Source organism: Cryptomeria japonica, chromosome 3 (assembly GCF_030272615.1).
Source record: "Cryptomeria japonica chromosome 3, Sugi_1.0, whole genome shotgun sequence".
Taxonomy (NCBI): domain Eukaryota; kingdom Viridiplantae; phylum Streptophyta; class Pinopsida; order Cupressales; family Cupressaceae; genus Cryptomeria; species Cryptomeria japonica.
In genome coordinates this window covers 398361720-398388803 of record NC_081407.1, presented here as the reverse complement: position 1 = coordinate 398388803, position 27084 = coordinate 398361720, and the positions used below count along the sequence as shown (strand labels likewise).

Below are 27084 nucleotides of genomic sequence, written 5' to 3'. Positions count from 1 at the left end.
CTTCCATGGGAGTTTCAAGGATACACCTATCAAAGTTTGGCAATAGTCTGGCTCCATGTTTTATGAGCTCCATTTAGAAAGTACTAGAATCGATTTTTATGATTTTTTCAATCATCTCTCTATTATATGGAACCTCTATGAAATTTTTCACGTGAGGTGAATGCTCAAGTTAGTCAGCAAATTCTTCCTCTTCTCGAATCTCAATTTCTAATAGGAATTGGGATTGGGAAGGTCATCTCTTTGGGAAGCCATCTTTTTCTTTTAGACGTGGGTGTAGGTCATGCATGGGTAGCTTCAAAATGGAAAAAGGATGGTTGGAAATGATATGGGTATGGAAATGCTAGATGGAAGAATATGGGATTTGGACTTAGGACTTAGTGCTTTGATTGAAAATTTTGATCTTTGGGTATTATTGGGTTGTTGGATTGGATTAAACCTTGGTGCTTAGACTAGGATTAAGTTGGATTTGATTGGATTAAAAACTCTTCTCTCACTTGGAATAGACGAAGTTTCCAAGAAAAGTTGGATGAGGTGTAGGGATAAATGATTAGGCTATGAAGCAAGGTAAAATCTAGCTAGGTTGGATCTAGATCCTTTGATAAAGATTGGATTTGGATTAGGTATTTTCTAACTTAGGATAGGTTAAGTTCCTAAGCCAGGTCAGACGCGAATAAGGGTTTGGATCAACCCCAAGCAATAAAAGCCAATTAGGAACAATACTTGAGATAGATAGTTCCTCAAGCACTATGCTAATTAGGGATTTTTAAAGGATACAAGATTTGGATTAACTTTTCCAAAGCTTCAATCTTGGTTTAGGGATTAATGATGACTAGATATGGTTGGGTAGATTAGCATCATAAGGTCGATTTTGGTTGATTGCACTAACTCCACATGGATCATGGAAGATTAGATTCAAAAGATGATAGCCTAAAAATGGATCGATAGCAAAAGATGATGGGTGATAGATGACTAATAGGTTATCTCTGGATTAGGGAGATGAGATAGAAAAATGCGGTGATTTTTGTTTATGGATTGAGACAAGGCTAGCCTTTGATTGTGGGCTTGTGTTCTTCAAGGCTCTAATTCAAACTAATTGGTAAATCCATGGATAAAGTCATGATATCGATGTAGGAATACACGATGTTTCAATAGGAGGTCATGATTTTTGTATAAGAAACTTCTTCACTTTTGGATGAACTTAGGACTAGGGTTCTTCTTTTTGAACCAATGGTAAATGAAATTATTGATATATTTGAGTGACTTGAGGATATGACGCATTGACAATCAGGGATTCTTGATGCTCAAAGTGCTAAGACAGAGATGGTGAAACCACGATTGAGACGTTGTTTGGCAGACGCAGATGATGTTTAACAGTTAATTGGTGCAAAGTGGAGATAATGCTTTCGGATTAGAGATGTCACATGATAGACGATGCTTTCCATCAATCTTGGGCAAGAGATATCAAACAATAAAATACATTGGCCAAGTTTAATTCTTGAGCAAGCATGAGATATTGGAGGGCCTAAATTATCTCGATTATTACATAACTGGTTTTAACATTTGCAAGCACTTGAAAACATATGACCTAGTCTAGAAAGTGGTTGATATCTACAAAGGCCCTTCATTATAAATAGCAATACCTCAGACAAAGTAGACACATAGATATATGGTGACACTGGCTCCCCCACCATGGCACAGGCACACCAAATCTCTTACCCCAAAGGTTCGGAAACCTTTTCACTAAGGAATTTTGTGTCTCACGATAAAGAGTACATGAAGGGTTAACTTCGAGATATGATCTATATTCCTTGAATTAGTAAATATGGGATTCGGGCCTTCTAGAAAAAAGGTGTTTAGTAAGAATCCGAGAAAGCCAGCACCCTACGTGCGCCAAGGCAACCGTACTTTGAGTATGCAACTCATTTTGGATTGACAAGAATGAAAAAAGCTAATACTGATAGGCTATGACTTTTGTCTCATCCTTTTTAATATAGTTGTCTGGATTAAAGTACCCCTTAGTTCATTCCCTCTCACTTGTATAAATGTTTCATGAGGTAGGCCTACTAAAGAAGTAACGTGGTTTCTTGTGAACCCATCAAAGGGGAGAGGATACCCCCTGATATTTCAAGTTTTAAACAAACAACACAAGGGTAAGTCTGGTTTTTTAATCACCCAAGCTTGCACAAGGAGAGAGCATATACCTACTATTCATAAGACACAACAAACAAGTTTCCTTAATTGAAATTAAAATTTAAAATGCAAATAATCATTCACTTAGTGATCAAATAATATCTTGGAAAATCAAAACCTACAAGGAAACACATTAGTAGTTTGCAAAAATCAGTCTTGGATGGTTAGGGACAAGTTGCACAACAAGATTTTTAGCGAAAAATCAAAAGCAAGTTTGACTAGGTGGAGATGTCATTAGGAAGGTGGAGATGTCATTTTACCTAACACAGATGTCGAGACAAAGGTGCAGATGTCATTAGGCGAACATATATGTCATTCCAAGACTGCATCCATCTTTTCTCTAGTGCAAGCTGCAAAAAACAATGAACCTGCAAAACAGAATGTTAAACACTACAAAAAATTATAAAACCTGTCAAACAAAGACGTTGAATCAAAGGAACAAAAATTGCTTTGAAAACCTGCACAAAACAATTAGACTCGGAAATTTGAATTTCTAGAAATGCCACAAAAATAATTATTTGTTCAAAACGCAAACACTATTCTATAGTTGTGAAGATGTTATTTAAGAGGTCGAGATTTTGTTCTACTACTTGTACATGTGGGACATGGGGTCCCATCGGGCCTTCCAAAATGTGAGACATAGGGGTTAGTATATTAGTAAGCATGTAAAGCATACAAATAACACAAAACAATGCAAATGAACTAACAAGCTTATACCTTTCAAGACTCCATTGATAGAGCTATTAAATGGAAGCACACATGCTCCATTTGATGAATATTTGCACTCTTAGTTTGATGTGGTATCCTCACCAAGTAAACAACAATAGGAGATGAGGATGATTTGATCAAATATGATGGATTATGGTGATGAATCGAGAATAAAATTGGGCATGATAAGGATGCAATGGATGGATTTTGGATTCAAATTTACAACATGATAAAATTCCTTGGGAAGGGGAACATGGGGCGAATAAAAGGAATTAAAATTCCTTGGATTAACAAAAATGGGTAGCATTTAAGGTTGGGATGTGAGATGGGAAATTCATTTATGGCATGTGGTTGACTCATTCCTAATCTTGGAGATTAAGAATGTGCAAATGATTAGTGAGGGTAATTAGGATAGATAATGAGGGATTATAGTGCAAGTGGACAAGTTAGAAGGATGTGATGGGTGGAGAGAGAATGAGTGGAGAATTTTTTAATTGGAGAAAATGCTAATGAGGTTAGGAATGATGGAATTAGGCTAATTAATTAATGCAGTCGGTTTAGAAGAATTTTAGGATTTTTAGCTAAGGTTGGGGAATTAAATCAATTTTAGAGGAAATGGATAACTATACAATTAATTGATAAGTTAACCATATGGCTGGGAGGATGAAATTAATTAAATATAATTTAACTAATTTCTAGAAGAATAAAGGACTAACACAATTAATAGAATTATTTATGCGAGGCTGGATAATTAATTAAATATTTATTTAATAAATTGTGAGTTTCTACACTTGGAGAAGGAGTACTTGGAGAAGATTTGGAATTAGATGAGGTTTGCAAACAAGCTTGTAAAATTGGTAAAAATGTGCAATTATACATTTTCTTGTTATAAATGAATTTAACTTGATGATGAAGAGTAGAAGGAACAGTTTGCATACTGTGAATCCAAGGTCGTCCTAACAAAATATTGTACTATCAAGCATGACTTTAATAGGTGTAGGTAAAATAACAGGTTCTACTTGAATAGGAAAGGTTATAGTACCTAAATAAGTTCTAGCAACATTGTCAAAATCGCAAATAGAAAGAGATCCAAGTTTAATAAGAGAAGTGTCCACATTTATCTTACGTAAGAGATCAATGTTACAAACATTAAGGCCAAATCCCTTGTCTTATAGCATTACCATTAATAAGTACAATAATCATAAAAAGATCATATTGATTTTTAATCTCTTGAGAAGGCATCTCATCTTGTGAGTACACAATTTGATCTATGGTGTTTTCATAGAATCAATCAAAGAAGCCATATTATTAGGTGTTGCTATGGGTTAGACATCTAAGTTCTTCAAAGAATCTTGTAACATTCCATGATGAGTGGATGAAGTTTGAATTAAATCCCAAAGAGATATCTTGGTGAGAGTAGCTTTAAGTTGTTCAATAAGATCATACTCTTTACCAAAATGTTGTGATATACAAGGTGTTGGTGGAAGAATAGGTTGAGAAGAAGGAAGAGGAGAAGGAATCACCGGAAGAGGATTAGGTTGCCTATTGTTCCTTGTATTATAGGTATGGGAAACTAAATTATAACTATCTGTGGTAATTTTTTTAGCATACTCATAAGGAATCTTGGAGGGATAACATCCTTACACAATAATAATTGGTTTGTTAGGAGTGAAAAAGGTGTCATTAGTATAATCACCTTGAACCACAAATAGAGGCTTGTTAAGAGGTTGAGAAGTTTGAGGAGAGCTAGCACCTTGAACCAAAAAAAGAGGTTTATTGGGTCTTTGAAGATTATGTTCATAATTGGTTATAATTATCATGTTAATCAATCTCTTGGATGATTTAAGATTGTTTAAAGAAGTTCTAGTAGAGATGAAATCATCAAGAGCATCATCTAGCATAGCATAGTCAAGACTACTAAATGTTTGATTATGGGATTGAATGGGAGGTAAGTCATCATAAAGAGGATTGTCATACACCACCATGTTACTCTATTTGGAGGATGACTTGATAGGGATGACTTCATGAGTAGAGTCATCCACCTTATCTACATTATCACTACAAAATGTCATAGTAAGTATGTTGATGAGTTTTTGGCAAAATGTTTGTTTAGAAGGCTTAGGATAAAGAAACTCATCAAGAGCCTCATCAAGTTATTCCTTACTAAAAGTTTAATCATCATAAAAAAATGAATTATCATATGAATGAAAACCTTGCAAATAAAGATTTGACAAGATTCAAAACTAACTTTTGAAATGATAAGTGCATATAAAACTTAAAGACATAAAATGCATACAACATGATGAATAATGATGAACAACAGATACCCCAACTGGTACATAGAGGGGGGGGGGGGGGGGGGGGGGGGGGTGAATCAGTACAAATAAAACTTTCTCCGCAACTTATTTAGCTGAAACAATACCAACTAGTTGTAATCATTACTGAAACTTTAACCATGACAATACTAGTCAAATACAATAAGACACTAGACACCATAAACTGATAAGTCTGAATACTTCAAATACAACCAATACACGACATCAACTTCTCCCATAAACATATACATGTGATATGCTAGTATTACCATAACATATTGACTCTGCATGCATAATCTTTCAACCAAATAATTCATAAGTATCACATGACAAATGCATAACACATAACACACAAAATTTTCATGTGGAAACCCAAATGGGAAAAACCATGGTGGGGATGAATACCCACAAGTTTGTTTTGAACTCTTTTGAAGCTCACCCTGTTAGGAGACTAGTCCGGTTAAAGACTTTACAATAAGGTTATGTTAGGAACCGATCCTATTAGAGATCACTCGATTAAGGGATGGCTATATACCCTGTTAAAGGTTGGAACCCTGTTAAAGGTTACCTCGCTAGAAGATTTAAAGAGCTCAATGATCTTGAGTCACCTGGTTACAGGTTTTACAATAAGCCTATTAAAGCTACCCAGTAAAGGGATTTTCCATCTGTTGAAATGATTAGAAGACAACAGGTAAAAACTCTGATCTGATAATAGCACTATATGCCAAGGCAGATCCTTTTCATATCCTCTACTCTGCAATCATACTCTACAGTTTCCCTCTTACTGGTCTGGCAAGTATCAAGTATCTCTTCACTCAGATACACACGCACAACATTTGCCAACAACTTTTCAATACAAACATCATCGACCTTATAGGTAAGAGATAGGTCGGTAGCATAAACCCTAAACCCTAAGCATATTAGGTTTACAACACAGGCGGTCCCATCCTGACCGTCCAAACATATTGCATAGAGCATTACAATTTCAAAAAGATCACAAGACAATCTGCATCATTCATTCATCGCCGCTCATGGGAATCAATAACCCATCACGCTTTCTTCTTATGCCACTACGAACAATGACCATTCCCGAGGTAGACTTCAAATGCGGTCGATCTTCTTATGCATCAATCCTTCACGTGCACAAAGTTGACGTGGCACCTCGATCACAAAGTATCATCAATTCATCACACAAGTTGGATCGCCAAACCGATAACCATAGAGCTGAGACTACCAACCGGTAATCACACTTAGTGAAACCCTGACACCGGTTCACTGAAACTTATTGACATCAATGACAACATACATTATCGTCATATCAACATACCGGTTCATCATATACCAATGATAGCCAACACAACAATGTTTTTAAAAAAAATATGTTTTTGATATAAAAGAAACATGCAATAACAAGATTAAATTAAAAAAATGTAATACAACAAGGTCGGGTTCACCAAAATGTTTAGGGTGAAAATGGGATCGAGTAGTTTTAGGACCTAACCCCAATTTCATCAAACATTGGAATAGAAAAGCACCTAGAGGAGTGATCCTCCTTGACTAACTCTTGTGAAAAAGAGTTCAGGGATACTTCTAGGGTTTTTATTCCTTCACTGATATGAAAGGGAATGTGTAAAATTTTGGAAGTATGTGTTGTTGTGGTTGTCATTGATGTCAAACTTGTTGTTTTGGATAGTTGTTGGTTTGGAAATCCTGTGGTGTAGAGATATCTTGTCATGTTGGTGTTGCAGTTATTCTATTGGTTGTTTCAAAAGTGTTTGGGTCCAGGAAGTGTTACCGATGTTGCTTGGTGTTGTTATCTTCTTTGGTTATATTTTTGGCATTATGGATATGTTAGTTTTGTGGTTCGAAACTATCTTTGTGTTCTCTAGTTATTGTCGTATGTTTCATTGTTGGATGTGATATTTTGTGTTAATCTTATCGTTTGGTCTTGATATGATTTTTGAAAGGTAATTCAATGAGGTATGGGTCTCACCATTAAGTGTGGAGATATGGATAAGAGTTATTTGTATTGGAGAATATGTTTTGGCTCGTTAATTGTCTATATGAACATGTTATGTGTTGAAATGTTATGGGTTATGTTCTGGTGTTTGCAGATTGGTGGATTGAACTTAGGAAGATGTGTTTGGTCCCCTCTTTCTCCTAGAGTGGATCAACATCTATGTTTTTGGTCCAGCAAGTGTATTTTGCTTTAGGTTGACTTGATTTAGGTTTTGATGATCTATCTTGTATATAAAGAATTTATGTGATTGAGTTGTATGAAAGAATATGGCAGAGAGTGTGATGTGGAGATAGTCAGTGACATTCAATGAAGAGAAGAGAAAAATATTTGTGTTCGAATGATATGCAAGTTATTTGAGACTGTAGCAGAAATATGAGATAGTGTGTTGACACATGAGGTCTGAGTTGTGTTTGTTGATGTTGGTCGCTTGATGTAGAGTTCAAGGACAGCTTCATGATCAAGAGATCCTTCTTTTCAAATTATTTTGTTGTATCTTTCCCTATTTTAGTTACCATCAAGTTTGCAAGTCATTTCTATATCTTTCCCCAAGAGAAGTTGTCCTTGGTTAGTAAGTCCAGAGTAGTGAGCTCTTTCATTGTAATCTGATATACATAGTGGATATATTTTGTGGGCAGGTGCTCACCATGTTTTTTTCCTGTTTGGGTTTTCCACATAAAAAATATTGGTGTTGATGTGTTGGTTTTGTGTTGTTGATTAATTGTTTTTGTGTTGCATTAATTTTTGGTTTAGACTAATTCGCCCCTCTAAACTCTGCCTTGGGTTCAACATAAAATGTAAAGGTGATGCAAAGCTATAATGAGAATATAAACAAATGCAACTAAACAACAATAATAGGCAACTAAATGATAGCCAAATGGAGACAACAAGTACAAATCTAAGAATGGAACTCTGGTGTGCACTTGTGATAGAAAATTGAGCCTGATCTAACAAGACCAGGGCATTTATGCCCTGGTATTAGAGACAATAAAGGGCTACAAACTGAGAACTGGAATGTTGAGTTTGTCTAAGTTGTGCCAGCAAAATTTGAAGCCAAACCAAGAGGACCAAGGTGTGAAGCTCCCTAGTCTTGGAGGACTAGGGTGTGGGGCACCCTGGTCCCTAAGATCCAGGATCGATTTCTAATAGAGAACTTGTGCTTGTTTGCTGAGACTTACCAGAAATTGTCTACTCTGATGGATACCTATAACTACACCTGCAATCTGAAAAATGGTGTGTTTGTGGCTATATAGGGTTTTACCTTAATCAAACCCCTTATTTTGGTGATTTCCACCTCTACAAATAGACAATAATGTAACTAAAAATGTATGTGTGCCCTTGAATCTTATGAATCTTATGTTTTTGTAATATTGCTACGAGCTAAATACAAACTAGAGTGCTACCCTATGTTTTTGAGTAAACCCTAAATGCTTGTAATGAGAATGCTTTAAATCACAATTGAAATGCAAATTTAAAGAAATAATGAAAATTTGAAAACTAATGTGATGTAGATCTAAAGCTTAATATAGAGACATGAAAACAACATGAAATCATACCAAATCGTAAGGAAAAGGTACAAGCCAATCAATAGTTGGTGATTTTGATGCAAGAACTAGAACAAGCTCTCTTGCTCGCAAACTTAAACTTGAAAAAATAAACTTCAGCAAAGACTCTCTCCTTACAAATTTGGTACTAGTTTTCAACAAAACCAAAATCAACCTACAACTAATACCTAAATATATTCACTATTCCTTAACAAAAATGAACATTCTTTGGTCTCTCAACTCTACAAGTTGTCTCCTTCACACAAACTTGGTATCCTCTCTATGGCCACAACCACACCTCTCTATTGGCCAATGTCCTCACACTATGCAACCCACTTTCCTCCAATCTGGTGCAAATGGGAGTTCCTATTATACTCGCACATACTCCCCATGTGGCTCTACTTTTCTTTTGTCTTTATTCCACATCGATGTCCACTCAATTGGATTTGTTTATGTCTTTCCAATGCCTTTCCATAAGAGCTATCTATCCATAGGACCACATTTCTTTGTGGCGTTTTGCTAATAGTCACATGCAAAGTATATGTTTCTACCTTTTGTATACATATCAATTTGAAAACTTGCAACTACACTATCTGATAAAAATCAAATTCAGTTATTCTCTAAGCTATATTGGTACCTTGTACCAAAACTCTATTACAATCTTTATGTGGATGGCGACAAACATTGTAGAATTTGGTTTACACCTGCCAATATCTTTCGATGAAAACATCTAAATTTGTCTTGACCACAACTAAGACACCTCTCTTTTGGTGAATTATGTCAATTGTTCACGTAAATCCCATGTGCTTCCACATTTTGCATGCATGCCTACCAGGGCAATCACAACTACAATATCTAACAAAATTCATGAACAAATTTGTATTAAATTTTCCTTTCACCTTCCATAATCATATTCAAGCTTCTACAAGTTAAATGAGAGATATCCAATGGAAACAAAAAAAAAAAATTGGGAAAACAAATTGACAATTGCCGATTATTTTTTTCACCCACGTGCTCCTGCACCAGACACATCAAGTAGGAAAATTTTGTGAGTAGAACTCACAAAATGGAGTGGAGTGGTTGGACTACTATTGTAGGTTGTTGGGAACCTCCAGTGAACTCCATCACTGATGAAGACAGAGATAGATTCTTCCTCTGCCTCTTCCAACACTTAGCTAGGACACTTGTCGACCTCCTCCACCAAGGGTGCCTCCTTCTCTTATTCCCTTTCATGGACTCATGTCCACCACAGTCCAACATCCTCAACTGAAAACTCTTTCTTTTCTTCTCCTTCATGGGATCTAACCCACCATCAACCGACCTCCTCCACCAAATAACCTATACACTCTTTTCCTATTTCGTGGATATCAATCCACCACGAAGCGACCACATCCACCAAGTTTCACCCATAACATCCTCTACTGCTTCTATAAACAAACAAACAACCTTTGAATACCAATTTTCAATATCTTCGTATGAAACCCCATTATTCACCTAGAGTAACCTCATCCAAAAGTTGCATTGGAGCTTCAAAATTTCAATAGTTTCAACAATTTTCCATTGTTTGTGTTCAGGGATTTATCAATGTTGCTGCAATGATTCTAAATATCTTTTAAGGGTTTTTTTTTGTTATTAATCTTGTATCAAATCATATGTATGCATTTTCCATTTGGAAATCAAACAATATCATTTTTTGGTGTTTATAGTGCCATTGGTGGTATTTAGTTGTAATAGTTTTTAAGGGTTTCGCTTACAAATTGGAGTTTTTATGATAGTGGATGATACCCCATTGTTCACATAGAGAAACCTCATCCAGAAGTTGCATTGGAGCTTCAAGATTTCAATAGTTTCAACAATTTTCCATTGTCTATGTTCAAGACTTTATCGATGTTGTTGCAATGATTCCAGATATATTTTGAGGGTTTTTTTGTTGTTATTGATCTTGTATCAAATCATATGTATGCACTTTCCATTTGAAAATCAAACAATATCATTTTTTGGTGTTTACAGTGCCATTGATGGTATTTAGTTGTAATAGTTTTTATGGGTTTTGCTTACAAATTGGATTTTGGAGATATTTAATTTCTTGGTATTGTAAATTAGGTTTCACACCTAACACTATACTTTTTCATATCATAAAATATATTTCGGTGGTGGTCTATGAAATTGCATTCAATTTAATGCCCTTTTATGCAAAACTAGTTGATTAGTTTTGGTATTTTCGATGGCATTTGGTATAATATTTGTGAATCTATTTTCTAGATTTGAAAGTAATATTAAATTTTTGGTTGAGGACATTACAAAACACTCACAACAATATTTAAATTTTTAGAATTATCTTTAATGAGACATACCTTTTTTATCAAATTGATTAACATATAGGAGATTTTTTGTTAGTCTTGACACATACAAAATTTTAGTAAGCCTACAACGATGCATACCAAAATCCAAAGAGATGTCACCAATACCTTGGATGTCTAAGGTGGTATCATCTCCAAGAGAGACTTTATTGCAATGAGGTAACAATGTGAGAAACCACTCATGTCAAGCCACATGCTCGATAGCACCTGAGTCCATATATCAAATTGATTTTGATTGTGGAATATCCTCTTAAGTGTGGGCTAAAAAGAAGTATTCATCTTCCAAAGAGTCTTTGTCACTAGTAGAAATATGGCCAATAAATGACCAGGTGACTAAAAAATGTAGTCCTGATAAGTAAAAATGACCCAATTTTAGTCATTTTTTGCAACGCAACTATAAATGACTAATTTGGTCATTGGGTAAGAAAACACAACTATAAATGACTAAATAAATGACTAATTTGCTCATCGGGTTAGAAAACACAACTATAAATGACTAAATAAATGACTAATTTGGTCATTGTTTAAGAAACACGGCTAAATGATTAGTCACATAAATAAAAATGACTAAATAAATGATTACTAGTACTCCTCTATACTATTAGTCATGAGATATCCCTCATTTGATAACACGTTTATTGGGAAACAAGGTGAAACTACTAAGATAACATGTGTTACAAGTGTCAATTCTAAAATTAAAATTTTCTTATCAAATGATTACCACATGATGATTATTTGATTGCATAAAATTGATAATAAGATTAAAATCAACAAACAATATGAATACAATATTTACATGGAGAAACCCTTTGAAGAAAAAAAATCGCATAGGAAAAAGGATAGGTATTATTAATCTTTAACAATAGGTGTATTCAACACATTAATGTTCTCTTAACTTGGTAGCACTTTCGAAACACTTACACACACACACACACACACACACAATATATATATATATATATATATCTGTGTGTGTGTGTGTATGTGTGTGTGCGTGTGTATATGTATGTATGTATATACATACATATATATATATATACATATATATATATACATATATATATATATGTATATATATATATATATATGTATATATATATATATATGTATATATATATATATGTATATATATATGTATATATATATGTATATATATATATGTATATATATATATGTATATATATATATATATGTATATACATACATACATACATATACATATATACATGTATATATGTATATACATATATATTGTGTATACATATACATATATATACATATATACATGTATATATGTATATACATGTACATGTATATGTGTGTGTGTGTGTAATAAGGTCATTTTTTATTTCTCCCTCTTTCCTTGATAACTCTTTTTTATTTTTTAAATTACATTTTCAATTGTCTCAAATAAATGATATTACTATTTTAAGAAATTTAAAAAAAAAAATGCATCCCCATTTTGTCTTAAATATTTTAATTATTATTTTAATTATCTTAAATTAAAAATTTAAACTATTTTAATTGTCTTAATCTAAAAATTAAGACATGTGCATTTTCCAAATGGCGGGAAGTGAGAAATTTCTCTACCAAAATCATCCTTAATTTTCCTTTTTACTGCACTACAAACTCTTTCATCCACCAACAAGGGCACCTCCATTGTTCTTCATGCTGCATACAGGCACTTCGTATGCTCTACAAATTTAAGGTAGGGCTGATTTTTAATTAATATTTATGCATATTTATTTTCTTGTTCTCGTTGTGCCTTTGTTTTCTTTCCAAAATGTTAAAGACGTACACAATATATAAATTTTGTGTGCAACAATGAATTCACCATATAGATAAAGGCAAATGCAGTGCTAATGGGATCTTCATAGGGGATTCATTAGTATTAAAATTTAAATATGCAAAGGAAACCAATCTTGAGGGAGAGGGGAAGTGATAGGTTTGCTTGAAACCCTAGCATATATTGAGCTAATTCTAGCCTTTACAATTTGTGGGCTAAGAGGGGTCTGTTGCTTCTTCGTGGTCATAACAATCAATTTGAGTAGTGGGAACAACAAAAGATATCAAGTCCTTGGGCTGCTGAATAGAATACACGAACACTGGAATGGATGGTACAAAGTCTTCCCACTTTTCATACCTATGAATAACTTTCTACTATCAAGGAAACCTCGTGCAACAAAGTGGAAACAGTATTATTGGGGGTCACCCATAAATTGACTACCTTTCTCTCTTCCCCATACCACTATGCCTCCGATTTGTGTGCTTTTCAGAAGAAATCTCAATCTGAGTAATAGGTTCAGGATATGGTCATGATGTTTTTGCTAGATGTTTAAAAAATTTGATCCCCACTTCATATAGGTTAGGGTTGCCAAAATCTTAATTTTCATAATAGGATGTAACCATTCTTGAAAGACCAGGCTTCAGGGCAAGGAGGATCCCAATGTGTGATAGGTATATAGATCTTGGGTTGTGGTCGGGTATACCTAAACTACCTGTGGTTACCACTTGCCAATCACTGTAATGGATGGAAATGGGAGATCGGCCATCACACTAGCCGAGGGAGGCACCCCCCCAATATATAGTCAGTGAATCTTCAGGTTTGCACATTGGTCTGGGTGGGGGGAACGTTCTACCTTATAATTCTACTTGAATAAATGTGCACCAACTTTCTTGAGAACCAGTGGAATACGACCATTGCAGAGCTTTAAAAAGCATCATTTTAAGATCATCTTTGATAGCATCGCAATCGAATTACACAGTCATTACACAAAGTTATTGCCGCATGATTGTTAGAGAATGTTTTAGTCCAAATACAAAATGTCTTTATATTATTTATCAAGTTGGTATTGGTAAGTGATGCAACTGATAGGATTGCTTAAATCATTTAGGTCAATTCAAAATATATTAAAATTTATTGTCTTCGATTCATATGGCTTTCATTCCTTGTCTTACAATATCTTTCCATTCAACAAAGAAATTGCATAGTTTGAACTATAGCAAGTTACAGACTTTACATCTAGCATCAATCATTTTGATGTATATTTTGTAGTGGTGCCTAAATTTTTTTCCTTAGAATAGAGCTTGGTTGTCCATTTGAATTGGGTATTAAGCATAATCACTTTATAATTAACATTAATACATCTGATGAGTAGGATGCATTTTTTTTTGCAATGTGTTAAATTATGACGTTCTTATCAGAATTCAGTTTTTGTAGTTCTTTAATCAAACATTTTGATCTATATTAGCAGATCTCATATCAGATTTTTGGTGGATATTATATATATTACATCAGTTATTTTTTTTTTGTGCATAAGGTTCACTAAATTGCTAATTGAATAGAGATATACTTGGATTATCAAAGGGGATGTAACAATCTTATATATCAATCCACTTAGGAGCATTCTAGGTAGTAGCGGATCAGTCCTCCCACTTCTAAGAGAACTAGGTTAAATGAATATTCTCTTATTGGGGGCAACTGCAAGGGAATAAATCAAAATTTATTAAGGAGATTCCTATAAATGTTTGGCATCATTACTAACATAATTCTATATTTACCTGTGTATATCAAGTTGATAATCCATTAACCAAAATACTAGTCTAACTCAGGTTAGAGTACTCTTGTACAATTCATATCAATTCTGTGAAACTATAGCTACAATTAAATCTTTTAAACAACCTACTTGGTCAAATAATATAGTGATGAGAAGGAGCCAAACTCATAGAACCTGCAAGAGTCTTTATAGTATATTCAAAGACATAATTGATCTCTACATTAGGCTACTAATGGAAAGAGAGAGAGGTGCATTCTATACTTTATCTACATATCGAACTATTGTGATCCACTTAAGGCATATCTATTACATTGAAGAAATCGGTAACACTTCCATTTATGCATTGGAGTATATGGAGTTAGATTACAATTTTTGGTCAATCCAAGTCTAGAACATTACATCGTATAAAAATCTTGCAAATTCTCAACAATCTTCAATAATTTAGCATGATTGTGACTCTTGGATGGAATTACCTCCAACGATAAGAGGGTTTTCATTAGTGAATCCAAATATGGAAACCAAGAGGGGTTTTGTCTGCTAGATCCCCCACACTAATTGAATGCTTCGATGACATGTCTATTTAATATACAATAGTTATTTAATTTTAATAATTTGGTTGCAAATGAATATAATAGTTGATAAAATTATGAAAATAACACTTTATTATGAAATTGCCTCTCCTTTACAAAGTTGTGACATATTGCAAGTATGATTATAAAGGGGGATTAACATCTTACACAAATCTTACAAATGAAATATGACAATCCAACCATGCTTTCTACTATTAGAAATTTTTGTTCTCACAGTATAATAATTTCCTCTTTGTTCACACCACCTTGCAACTACTTTGTAGAAACCCTTCTCTAGAAACGATATATTATAATATCAAACATTAGTCTATGCCATCCTTGCCTCATGATGCAAATGGATTGGCTTTAAATGTTTTTCACTCACGATATTAACAAATGGTGAGATCAATCAATGAGGCTCCAAAAGGGTACAAGGGCCTGGTGGATAACTCACATAGCCTTACCATTTCATCCACTCATTCCATTTCCACTCCACTCCCAGACTTGGATCAACAAGAATCACAAAAGCCCTTACTCATTAGGGATCAAAAATCAAGCTTTGAAAAGAAAAATTTAAAAGTCAAAAATAAAGAAAAGTGCTTCAGTCCAAATCAAAATCAAAAGCTATTGGACTCTACAAAAATCAAAGTCAAGGATAAAACTCATATGAAGCAAAAAGAGCAAGAGTTGATCTCCCCTAATATCAAAATAACTGGGGGCAAAAGTTCTACAATTTTAAGTCAAAAAGCATACTTGTTGATCCTAAGTCTCCATCATGCTATCCTACTTTCACTTCTTTTCACAATCATAAACCTTCATAACTCTTCCACTTGTTCCACACATCCATCCCCTTCTAGCGATACATCATGGACCTTTAATGGAGCTTCCTCGAAGGACTTTGTTATCAGGGATGCCCAAACTTCTTCAGGTGACACGCATACGGGCCTGTGTAGTCCACACACTAGTAATCCTATCTCAGTTCCTTTATCAAGGAAGACAGACACTCAAGCTACACATCATTCAGTCAAGAAACAATGCAACTACAATCACAAAGTCAAGCCTCGCACATTTGAGGTAGGTGACTTGGTTCTCCGAGAAAACCCCAAGAATCAGCAAGACAGAGAGAAGAAGGGCAAGTTTGAACCAAACTGGCTTGGTCCTTACATTGTTATAGCAGTATATGGCTCTGGGGCATATCAGCTCTCAACTACAGAAGGTGAACCTTTGGAGGATCCTATCAACAGCATGCACCTTCGCAGGTTTTACACATAGCTCTTCAGAGTATCCTAATTCGAAAACACAAAAAAATCAAAAATACAAAAAAAATTATAAAACAAAAAAAATCGTTACTTGGTGAAAACCTGGCAAACAGGCGCCTTGTGACACAAAAAACATTGAAAAATCGAAAAAAAGTAAAGAGAAATAATTTCGTCCAACAGTGAAAACCACTTCGGTGGCGCCCTGGGCAAGTACCATGGTGAAAACTGGGTCACCAGCGCCATGTGTAGAGACATTGCTCCTCCCTCCTTCAGGATTCTCTTTCATCATTTCACTTTGCACACACTCACAACCTATTCATTCATAATAAACTTACCCATTCCCATCATGGCTTGTTATTGATCTACCCAAGATTGGTTAGCCATTCATAATAAACCTCCCTTTTCGCCTCCCCTTCCATCCACAATAAATCAAATCCTATCTGTGACTACGGCCAATTCCTACGTCTAGTGATGGGTGTGGAACTGAGAACATCACATGTTTCGAGGAGTACAGTTTCTTCCAGCTTCCTTCAAGTCTATCCGCGCACAATCCGCAATAAAGAAACATCTGCATCGCCAGTCCACAATAAAGTTTCATCTTCTCCGCAATAAAGTATCAGTTTCATGGATTCAGTCAGTTTCAAATGAGACACAGCAGCAACAATGGGCTTCAACAAATCAAATCTTTCAACAGACTCAGACAACATATGGTTCAGTGCTATCTATCCTTTTTGTGAAAGTGAACATTGTGACCACAATCGAATATGACTTAAACAAGTGACAAGAGACACTAAACTTGAGGACTACAGTGGATGTTGGTGTCGAGTCTTGGTTTTCTTTTGATTTTATCTTTTTGGTGACATGTCTTTTAGCTTTTCCAGGATGTCTTTGACTAGAGATTCTATCTCCAGGATGTCTTTGACTAGAAAGGCGAGGATGGGGTATCATCACCTATTTGTATTTGCTGTCTGTGGATTGTTTCTTAGTAATGCTATGACTTGTCCAAGGATATGAGGACACTGTGAGTCTAGTATGAACTGGGGCATTCCTTGTTTATGACTGTCTTATCTCCATGCAAACGGGTACAATGACTTTCTGGGTCAAACATATGCCTCGATTGTCATAACCTACTTGCCATAATAAAGCTCAATGATGATAATGCACAAGAAGCTCTTTCACTTTCATATCTTCTGTCTTCCATCCCCCTTTCTTGATTGACTTCCATCGTCCTTCTCAAGTCCGTGTAGCCTACTATCACATGACTGAGTATAATGACACACCAAAAACATTTGCATTTCATGTAGTTGCACCTACATTACCACATATAAGTATTTCATACATACATATAGATATCACAACTGCATCACATCCTGCACACAACACCTATTAGCACAATTTACATCTGCATTATCATATTCATTTGCATTACATACATTCACATTTGCATCATGCATACACATATAAAACATAAAAGAAAAAAGAAAAAATATGGCATTACATACATATTTGCATCCATATCATAAGCATCACATAAGAACATCTCATCACATAGGTACACATGCATATAGCTGCCGCAAAAATGAATCATCTCTCATATATATATATAAAGTGTCATCATACAATGATGTCAAAATCTTATGGCTACAATCACCCGCAGGTGTCTACATCATTATACAAAATGGTACAAAACTGATACAGAGGAACTCACTGATCACTCCTGCCAACACTATTGGTAGTGCTAATCCTATACATGTCATGGTATCCCATGCCACGTGTCCCACCCTCATCTCCAGTCTTGGATCCTAGAACACTCGTCTAAGGGCATCCCTATCTCCATCTCGATCGTACAAAATCAGCTCCCCATCAATTGGTTTCTGCATAATCCTATATACATCCTCCAGGGTGACTGTCATCTCACCCATCGATAGATGAAACGTGCACGTCTCAGAGTGCCATCTCTCAGCTAGCGCAGTCAGCAAACCCATGTTTGCCCGAAACTCAGGCACATATAGTACATGTCTCAAGCCCATCTCCTCGATGGCAGTTCGGTCCCCAAGTGTCAACTCAAGTCGCAACCTCTGCGTCGACGGGAATCTCTCCCGTGACTCTAGCATCGGCAATTACTCCTGCAGTCAAACAACTCAATCATGTCAGTTATAGTGGCATTCACTGTTTATCACAAAATGCTACTCGCTATCTAAATGCATATGGCTATCTACCCTAGTGACACTCACTGTTCATCACAAAGTGTTGCTGATTATCCTAGTGGTACTCCCTGTTCATCACAAAGTACTACGTGTGTGACACTCCCTGTTCATCACAAAGTGTTACTCACATTTGCACTCCCTGTTCATCACAAAGTGCTGCTCATATTTTAGTACTCCCTGTTCATCACAAAGTACTTTATCTTGGTACTCACTGTTCATCACAAAGTGCCTTGATCTATCCTAGTCTTCCTAGAGGACCTGCTTGAGTGTATCCTCTCAGCAGCTTATCCAATCGACAGCGTATGTTCATCACAGAACTGTCAATTTGACCTAGAAGATGCAAATTCATACTTTTCAAATGCAAACGCGCTTTCCTGACATAAACGTGCATTTATTACATTACCTAGTATGCATTAATGACAACAATAAATGCATCAAAGTACGAGAAGGTTTTGTGGTACTCACTGGCTCTCCTACCTCTACTGGCCTCTGGAATCGATGAACGCGGTCAAATCTATGAACCAAAGCCATTGCTGCTGACTGCTGCTGCTCTATTTTCTCTCTGCACTCTGCTCTCGTGGATGTGTAGATGACAATGAGGATGTATTTTCCCCTGTGGTCTATCTTATAGACTACCCCTAGCCTTCGTTTCCTGAGTCAGTCTTCTTTATCCCGTGACTTTGTCACTTTATCCGGTCAGTCCATTCTAGCCTCTCTTTCTTATCGAGAGATTGTCTGCAATCTTTTCAGACATTTTCATCCAATCTCTCAAGGGGGCATATAATTCCCATCCTGGGGCAACTCTATATTAGTTCATCTTATCTTCTTTGAAACAACGCGACAAGCCACATTGTCTCAAAGAGGGGCAAAATGTAGACACCTAAAATTGTCATGTCTAATTAAATAAATATTTTATTTATTTAATTATCTAAGCCTAATTCTTCTATTAATTAAATAAATCTTTATTTATTTAATTAATTCATTTATCCTCTTCTAGCCTTATTTCACATTTAAATAAATACATTTATTTATTTAAATTATCCCTTTCCTAAATTAAATAAATATTTTATTTATTTAATTGTCCTACTTCTTCTATTAATTAAATAAATCTTTATTTATTTAATTAATTCATTAGTTTTTTCTACCCATGACACATGTCATTCATCTCTTAATTCATACACTACCTACCCCTTTCATTATTTTATTATTTCCTTTACCTACCCTCTAATCTTAGCCGACCTCTCTTTTTACACCTCTCAATCTTATCCCTCCATTTCATATTGTGTCTTCTATTTAAGGAGATGCTTTCTTCATTGTCAAACCCTAATGACTGATTTTGGAGTACTTGGCTACACTACGATCCTACTTGCAACCACATTCCGTTCTTTGTTGAGCTCTTGTGCATATAAAATCTGAGAGCAAATATATCAAGCAAGATCAATGGAGATAGGAAGAATGGAGATCAAAACCCTATTGGACATGTGATGGTATAATCTTTGTGATTTTGTTTTATTTTGCATTGTCTTAGGTAATCTTCATATGTTATGGTGGATCTTTGTTGATTGTTAGGCTAGGGTTTAGTGGTTGGATTCATTGTAGCCTTTCAATATTGTTGTTCTTGTTATCCATTTTCACCATACACAGTTAGAATCTATTCTGAGGAATCCATCGAGAACATACACGTTAGATATCATTCCATGCTCTGATAGAAGCAAGAGGTTGTTGTAAAAATAGGCCTACTTTAGTATTGGGTAGATGTCAATTGGACACAATGCTAGTCAATTGAGTTACAGTTTTTGTTGTAGTTGAGACATGAGTGGATATGACTGCATTGGATCTTGTTTCTTAACCTAAGAAGGCTAAAATCAAACTTCAATGATGTCATTTTCCTTTGAAACCTTCCCATTAGATACATGGGAGAAAATAATGGTACCTTATGATTGACTACTTTTCTGAGCTGAGTATTGATGATGCTAGTGGACCACTTCAAACTCAAAGTGTTCTGGAGTATTTAGATTTTTCTTTATAGAAAAAATAGACAATTTATGTTTATGGCAAACTTGGAGTGCAAATATGATACTTGTCATACATTTGTCAATTAAATTTTGGTGGAAATTAATGAATATAATCACCATAATATTCAATGGATATGTTACTTTTCATAAGTTAGTGATCCATGAGAGTTGAATGTAGATTAGACACACTTTTGATATTCCAAACATTATGAGAGCTTTAAAATATTTTCCATAGATAGGATTTGGGCATAGATACAGCTTCTGTGCCACCATTCTTAATGGTGACATAAAAAAATTCTTAGTTTTTTCAATTTTTAAAGAAAAAACTTTGATTAAGTTTTCTTCTCCCTAAAAATAGTCACCTTTCTTGACTTCTTCGAGGTCAATAACTTGCATTGTCATTTACTAATTTATGACTTGGCGTGGAACAAAATTACAAATGTACAAACGGTAAGTCCTATGATGCTAGCTTGAGTTTGGGTTTATTAATATGACAACTTACAGTCATGTATGTATGTATTCTCATTACTCCTTGATTGTAAAACTAATACAAAATTACAATATATAATCTTCATGTTGTTACTCAACAAGAGCATGAATGTTAACATTTGTTTTTTTAAACCACAGTGCCACTCTCACTAGCTTTTTCATCTCAAGGGCTACATCCCAATTCCTCATTGTCTCCCCTTTGTAATTGACTTTCTTATATAGCAAGAGATGTGAACTAGAATTCACATAAACCAAATCCTTTGCTTTTTATTAAAGACAAATATGCTCTAAACTAAGTGGATAAAGGAGTATGCACTCCAATTTCACTTAACCAAAGATGTAATAAGGGGGACAATGTTAAGATTTTCATAATAGATCATTTTGTACTAAACTTAAATATAGTATAAACAATATTGTTAATATTATTATTATCTATAGATTACTATGTGGGTGGTTGCTTTATTGGTTAATTTTCAACTGATCACTCATTCTATATATTGATTCTCTCTCAATTAGAAAATTTCTCACCAATTTTCCTAAATTGAATGCTTTAAAGTGAAGCTTCTGAGATAAGAGTTTTTGCTAGAGCATGATATGATGAGTAGGGTTTTCACCTACAAATGATTCATAGAAAAATTGAAATGCACTCTTACTCTTGGACTCTTGAAACCTAAGTTGTCGGTTCAGGGATCCAATTGTCTGGTTCAACTAATCTTTTTTTGAGGTTTGGGTTCAGTAGTACATACTAGTTGCGCGCGCGTGCGCACACACACACACACACACACACACACACACACACACACACACACACACACACACACACACACGTGTGTGTGTGTGTGCAACTGGTATGTTTATCTGCTCTAATAAATGTTGATCAATGTGAATTATAAGTTTTTTATAGAAAGACCAGATATATGAACAAATCTAAACAAACAAAATAATTCATCTCCAGCCATAAATAGTTGTTATTTACTTTCATTTACGATGTCTATTGCTTGTTGTTCAATCTACTGTGAATTTTATGTTATGATGGAATGTTCATATGTTAGCACAATCCTAAGCCTAGGAAGTACCTTGGGTGAACCCAAGAACATACCATGACCAAAACCAATAACCAGGTTGAACTAGGACTGGAATCTAGGCCTATATGGAAGAACCTAGTAACTTAGCTAGGCTAGATGAGATGAGACAATAGGCTAGTTCCATGGTGACTTATCTCTCATGTAACATTTCCAATGAGTACGATATTCAGACTAAGTATAAATATGTATTGGCTGAATTTTAGAGGCTAGTGAAGGACACATGTTGGAGGAGCGAAACATGTTGAAAACATAGACAAGTCATCCAACATAACCAAAATTATTCAAGATGTTAAGGTGACCAAGATTAGCATGTTGGTCACAAAAAGACGCTTCACCTTTGATGTGTGGATGATTTAGATGAATTTGATCCTACACTTGGTAGATCACAAGTACAAACTTAATTGGTAGATTTAAGAGGGCACGTTATACAAAGGATGGTGTCACACCAAGCCTGCCATTTAGGGTTCCAAAGTAGCTTTATTAGTACTTCATTTTTTGATTGCCAATGACATTTTTGGCTGCACATATTTTTTGGATCAATTTTTATTTTGGGATGATCTTCAAGAATGTACATTCAAATTTGTCCTATTTTTAGAGGATCTTCTAAATGATTTATTGCTAGATACTCTATTGAGAGAAATCTTTTTGAAAGTTTCTAATTTAGTTGATGCTTTTTCAGGTCAAATTTATTTTTAAGATTTTCTTTGTGTACAAGAAAACTATATATAGTGTAGAAATTATAATGTGCTTTTTATTTATCTTGAACAAATCACATGCAAGAAAGATTGTACTCTTATAAACAAGTTCTATTGGCACTTAGATTATCGACATAATTTGTTATGCTTACTTGCTGCTAAATTGTTGCTTAGATTTTTTTGTGAATTTTTTTGTATGTTTTAGCTGGATTGAATTGCTTAAATGAATTTGTAGACTTTATATTGTAGATTTCTTAATTAAAGTTGGAGATCGTGGATTTTATACAATTCATTGATTCATTTTATTGAATTGTGTGTGATTTCTGTCTAAGTCAATTAAATCCAAGATATGAAATCTTTTGTCTTGGGTGGAAGTGCTGAAAAATCTTGTGTCCTATCCTAAGAACCAAAAGACAAGTTTCCTTTTAGTCTGTTTAGATTGCACAATCTAAGAAATTCTGCTAGTTCTAGGTTTTAATATTTTATTTTATGTAAAAAGGTTTCCTTCACTTATTAAAGGGTAATTTTTCTTTATGTTCAAAGAAATGTTCTACCTTAGATTCTATACCATTTTGTGTTATCCAAAGACAGACAAATTAAAATGCTAATTCTACTGAATATAGTCATAATCACACACTTTGAACTAGATACCACTATAATTTCCAATCTTGTGTGACTTTTGTGTAAACATTTTAGTCTCATTGTATCTATCACGTTCATAAACATAGAGAAATTAAGTAATGTCGGTACATGAAAAATATAGCGAGATTCAAGTTTTAAATAACTCGAGGATCTGGTTTTAACTGTTATTGAATAGTTACTGAGATACATATGAATTATATGTGAGATATTTGTTGCATACATACAAACGCATGCCAAAACATTTTGTAGAATTTCATTGTTAAATTCCAAAATGCTTAAGTGACATGTAAAATATTGCCAGAATCTCAATCTCTTGTTATTTTCAAACTGTGTTTAAGATCTAAAATGCCCTCATTTCAATGTATATGCAAAGTATCCTGGAGATGAAGTGGGTTTTCAGGCAACATTAAGCACATAAGGAGATTTTTAATGGTAGATATATAAAATAATTGGTTGATTGGATAGCAGTGAGTAGAATGCAAAACCAGATTCTTAATGAAAACAAATTTCACTGGTGAATGATAATATAGTTCTAATTTCCCTGGGATTCTTTCATACAATAATATAAAATTTATGCTTTGGTTTGGATTTTATTTGTTTTGTTTCTATTAGTTTCTAGCTATCCATATTTTATTAGTTTCTAAGTACAAAATGATCAAATGGGATAACTTGAGGATGCTCATGTTATTTGCGTAGGTCTTTTAGCCTCGTGTAAAGAAGATTGGCAACATGTCAACATAGGAATTATGCTACTCGTTGCATTTATAGTACTGAATTTTCCATCAATACTATTTAATATTATATGGTACGTTCATTTTTTTTTTTTTTGTCTTTGAATTGTTTTTTTATGCATTATCCTTACAAGCACCTGTACACATGCACACCCCCACACATGCTCGATCATAGTTATGAGGTAATTATTCCTAGCATGTGGAAATCGTAGGAATTGTTGTATTGTGTCAACATAGGGTAGGTCCTTAATATTCAAGGCTCAAACCTACTAGGAATATCACACTTTTATAAGATACTAAACAATCAAGTCCAGACATTACTGTATCAGGTTCTTATCGTGTGACCATGCTAAATATATTTGGACACACAATGGAATATGGATAGGAGTAGTTGACATGACAGGTATCTGATGGGCTAAGTTGTTGAAGGCATAGAATGGCTTTATCTCAAATGAAATATGCAAGGGATTAGTATGATTTATAAATAGGCCTATGAGGTATGTAATAACCAATCTACTCAGACTGATTATGTGAGAGATTTTAAATTTTTGGAGAATTTAAAAGAACTAGTGAATACATTGTCATTGTGCATCAAACTAAATGTATGTGATAATACAGTTTATGAGGCAGTTCAATGGACTTTGAAGGATGGAGTTTGAATATGTGGAATAATACATATTTACTTTCATATAATTTCTTAATTCCAAAAGTTCTTAAGGATCCTAAAAAAGTGCCAACAACCTGTTGATTTATGCAAAATGCAAATTGCTACCTCAGTTCTCCTTTTACAGTACAATTGTCATAAGTTTAATCAGAAAAATTTATTCAGATATTATAGTTGGAAATGCTCTGGTATGCAAAATGTGCAAGCATAGAAAAGGCATGTAAACTGTTTGGACAGAATGTCTAAAACATATTTATTCAGTTTTATCATCAATTGTTCTTTTTAATTTTTATGATATTTTATAGATGTTGAAGAATGAAAAATTACCCTTGTTTGCATAATAAAACAACCATTACTTACTTGTGTGTGTTAAAATAATTGCAAAAAAGGAAAATTTTAAAAATAATTGCAATGAATCTATAGCTGAAATTAAAAAAAAGTGTCACGTAATGTATCTCGCCCAGGCATTTTCAAATGACTCTTGTGACCCTACCGTTGTGAATGGTGCAGCTGCTAGCGGTGTTGTTGTTGTGGGTAGTGGTGGGGACTTCTTCTCTGCACCCTTTACCGCTACCTGCCCTCCCCTTTCTGTTGATCAGGTTGTGCACGATGCTCCCATGGTGGTGGGTTGTGTTGTTTCCCCCACGGTTGGTGTCCCTGATTTAGTTTTGGATTTGGATGCCCTTGTTGTTGTTGTTCATGCTCAGGGTAGTAGGGACTCTCCTCAAATTGGTGGTGCTCCTAACGACCCTCTTGCGGGTGCTAATGCTCTGCCCAGACCTTCTTTTCTTGGGAACTGTAGCTTTGCTCTTCTGGCCAGATCTGTTGCCCATCCTTCCAAGGGGGTCCATCCTCTTCCTTGTGCCAAGACTTTCCTTGTTGTGGTTTGTGGCCAGGAGGTTGTCGAGAATATCGGTTTCTACCAATGCAGTGCTTTGGTCTACAGATTTGTTGGCTTTTGGCCTTATCTTCCAGACCTTCATCATTGGGTGAGTGATTCATAGAAGCCTTTAGTTGCTTATGGCATTGAGCTTTTCCCTTGTGCTAAAGGCTTTTTTGTTGCTTCTTTTACCTCTACTCTTGACCGTGATTCTAATCTGGGAAAGTTGTGGTCTTGGGGGGATCACTCTCTCTCTATTAAAACTCGGTCTTCTTCCTTCAACCCCCTTACTGAATCTCTCTCTATTTGTTCGGCTTGGGTTTGCCTCCCCAATCTCCCCCTCCATTTCTGGGAGCCTTCTTTCTTTGAGACCATTGGCATCTTCTTGAAGGTTGACGATGCCACGATCTCCATGGGTCATTCTACCTTTGCTCACCTATTAATTGATATTGACATATCTCTAACCCCCCCTAGGGATGTGGTTCTTATGGTTGGGGATAGGCCATTGGGCTCAACCGCTGGATTATGAGGGCCTCCCCTTTTGCTATCGAAGGTGCTTCTCAACGGGCCACTTAGCTTCAAACGGCTCTCTCTCTCTCTCGCTGTTGGGGCACTACTACTTGGTGGAAGGATGCTATTGAAGATCACTTGACAATTAATGCTTATGACTTTGTCTCGGTTGAATCCTCTCGAGATGAGGTGCCCCTTACTGATGATGATGTCTTTGTTGATGTTACTACTGTTGTAGACTCTTCCGTCCCCTTGGCTCCTACATGCGTTTCTCTTGCTCCTCAACTTCGCTCTTCTCCTGGCGATTTTGTTCTTCTTCAACAACAGTTTGTTGGTGTTCTATAGCAATAGTCTAGTGGTGACACTGCGGGGTCTCCCCCTCCTGATTTTTCTTTGAATATTCCTAATGATAGTGTTGCCTGGACAGTTGTTTTTCGCGGGTGGAAGGGAAAATCTACCCCCTTCCCCAGCCTCCCCTTCATCAAGTTGTGGATTCTCCCCACTCTTGAGTTGGGTTGGGTTGTTGATGGTTTGACAAGTTGGTTTGTTTGGCCTGTCTTAACTTTGTTTGTTTGGGGTTTGTACCCCTGCTTGGTCTATTTAAATTCGATAGCATGTTCGCTTTGTAAAGGGTCAACGCTCTAGTT

The 27084-nt window shown here is 35.2% G+C and overlaps 1 long non-coding RNA gene across 1 annotated transcript; it reads left to right on the top strand.

Annotated features, from left to right (window-relative positions):
* Positions 1-12705: 12705 nt before the first annotated feature.
* On the top strand, positions 12706-25067 carry LOC131047914 (uncharacterized). The gene is made up of 3 exons (XR_009106316.1): positions 12706-12842; positions 24349-24457; positions 24698-25067. It is a non-coding gene; the product is annotated as an uncharacterized LOC131047914 (long non-coding RNA).
* The last annotated feature ends 2017 nt before the right edge of the window (positions 25068-27084 follow it).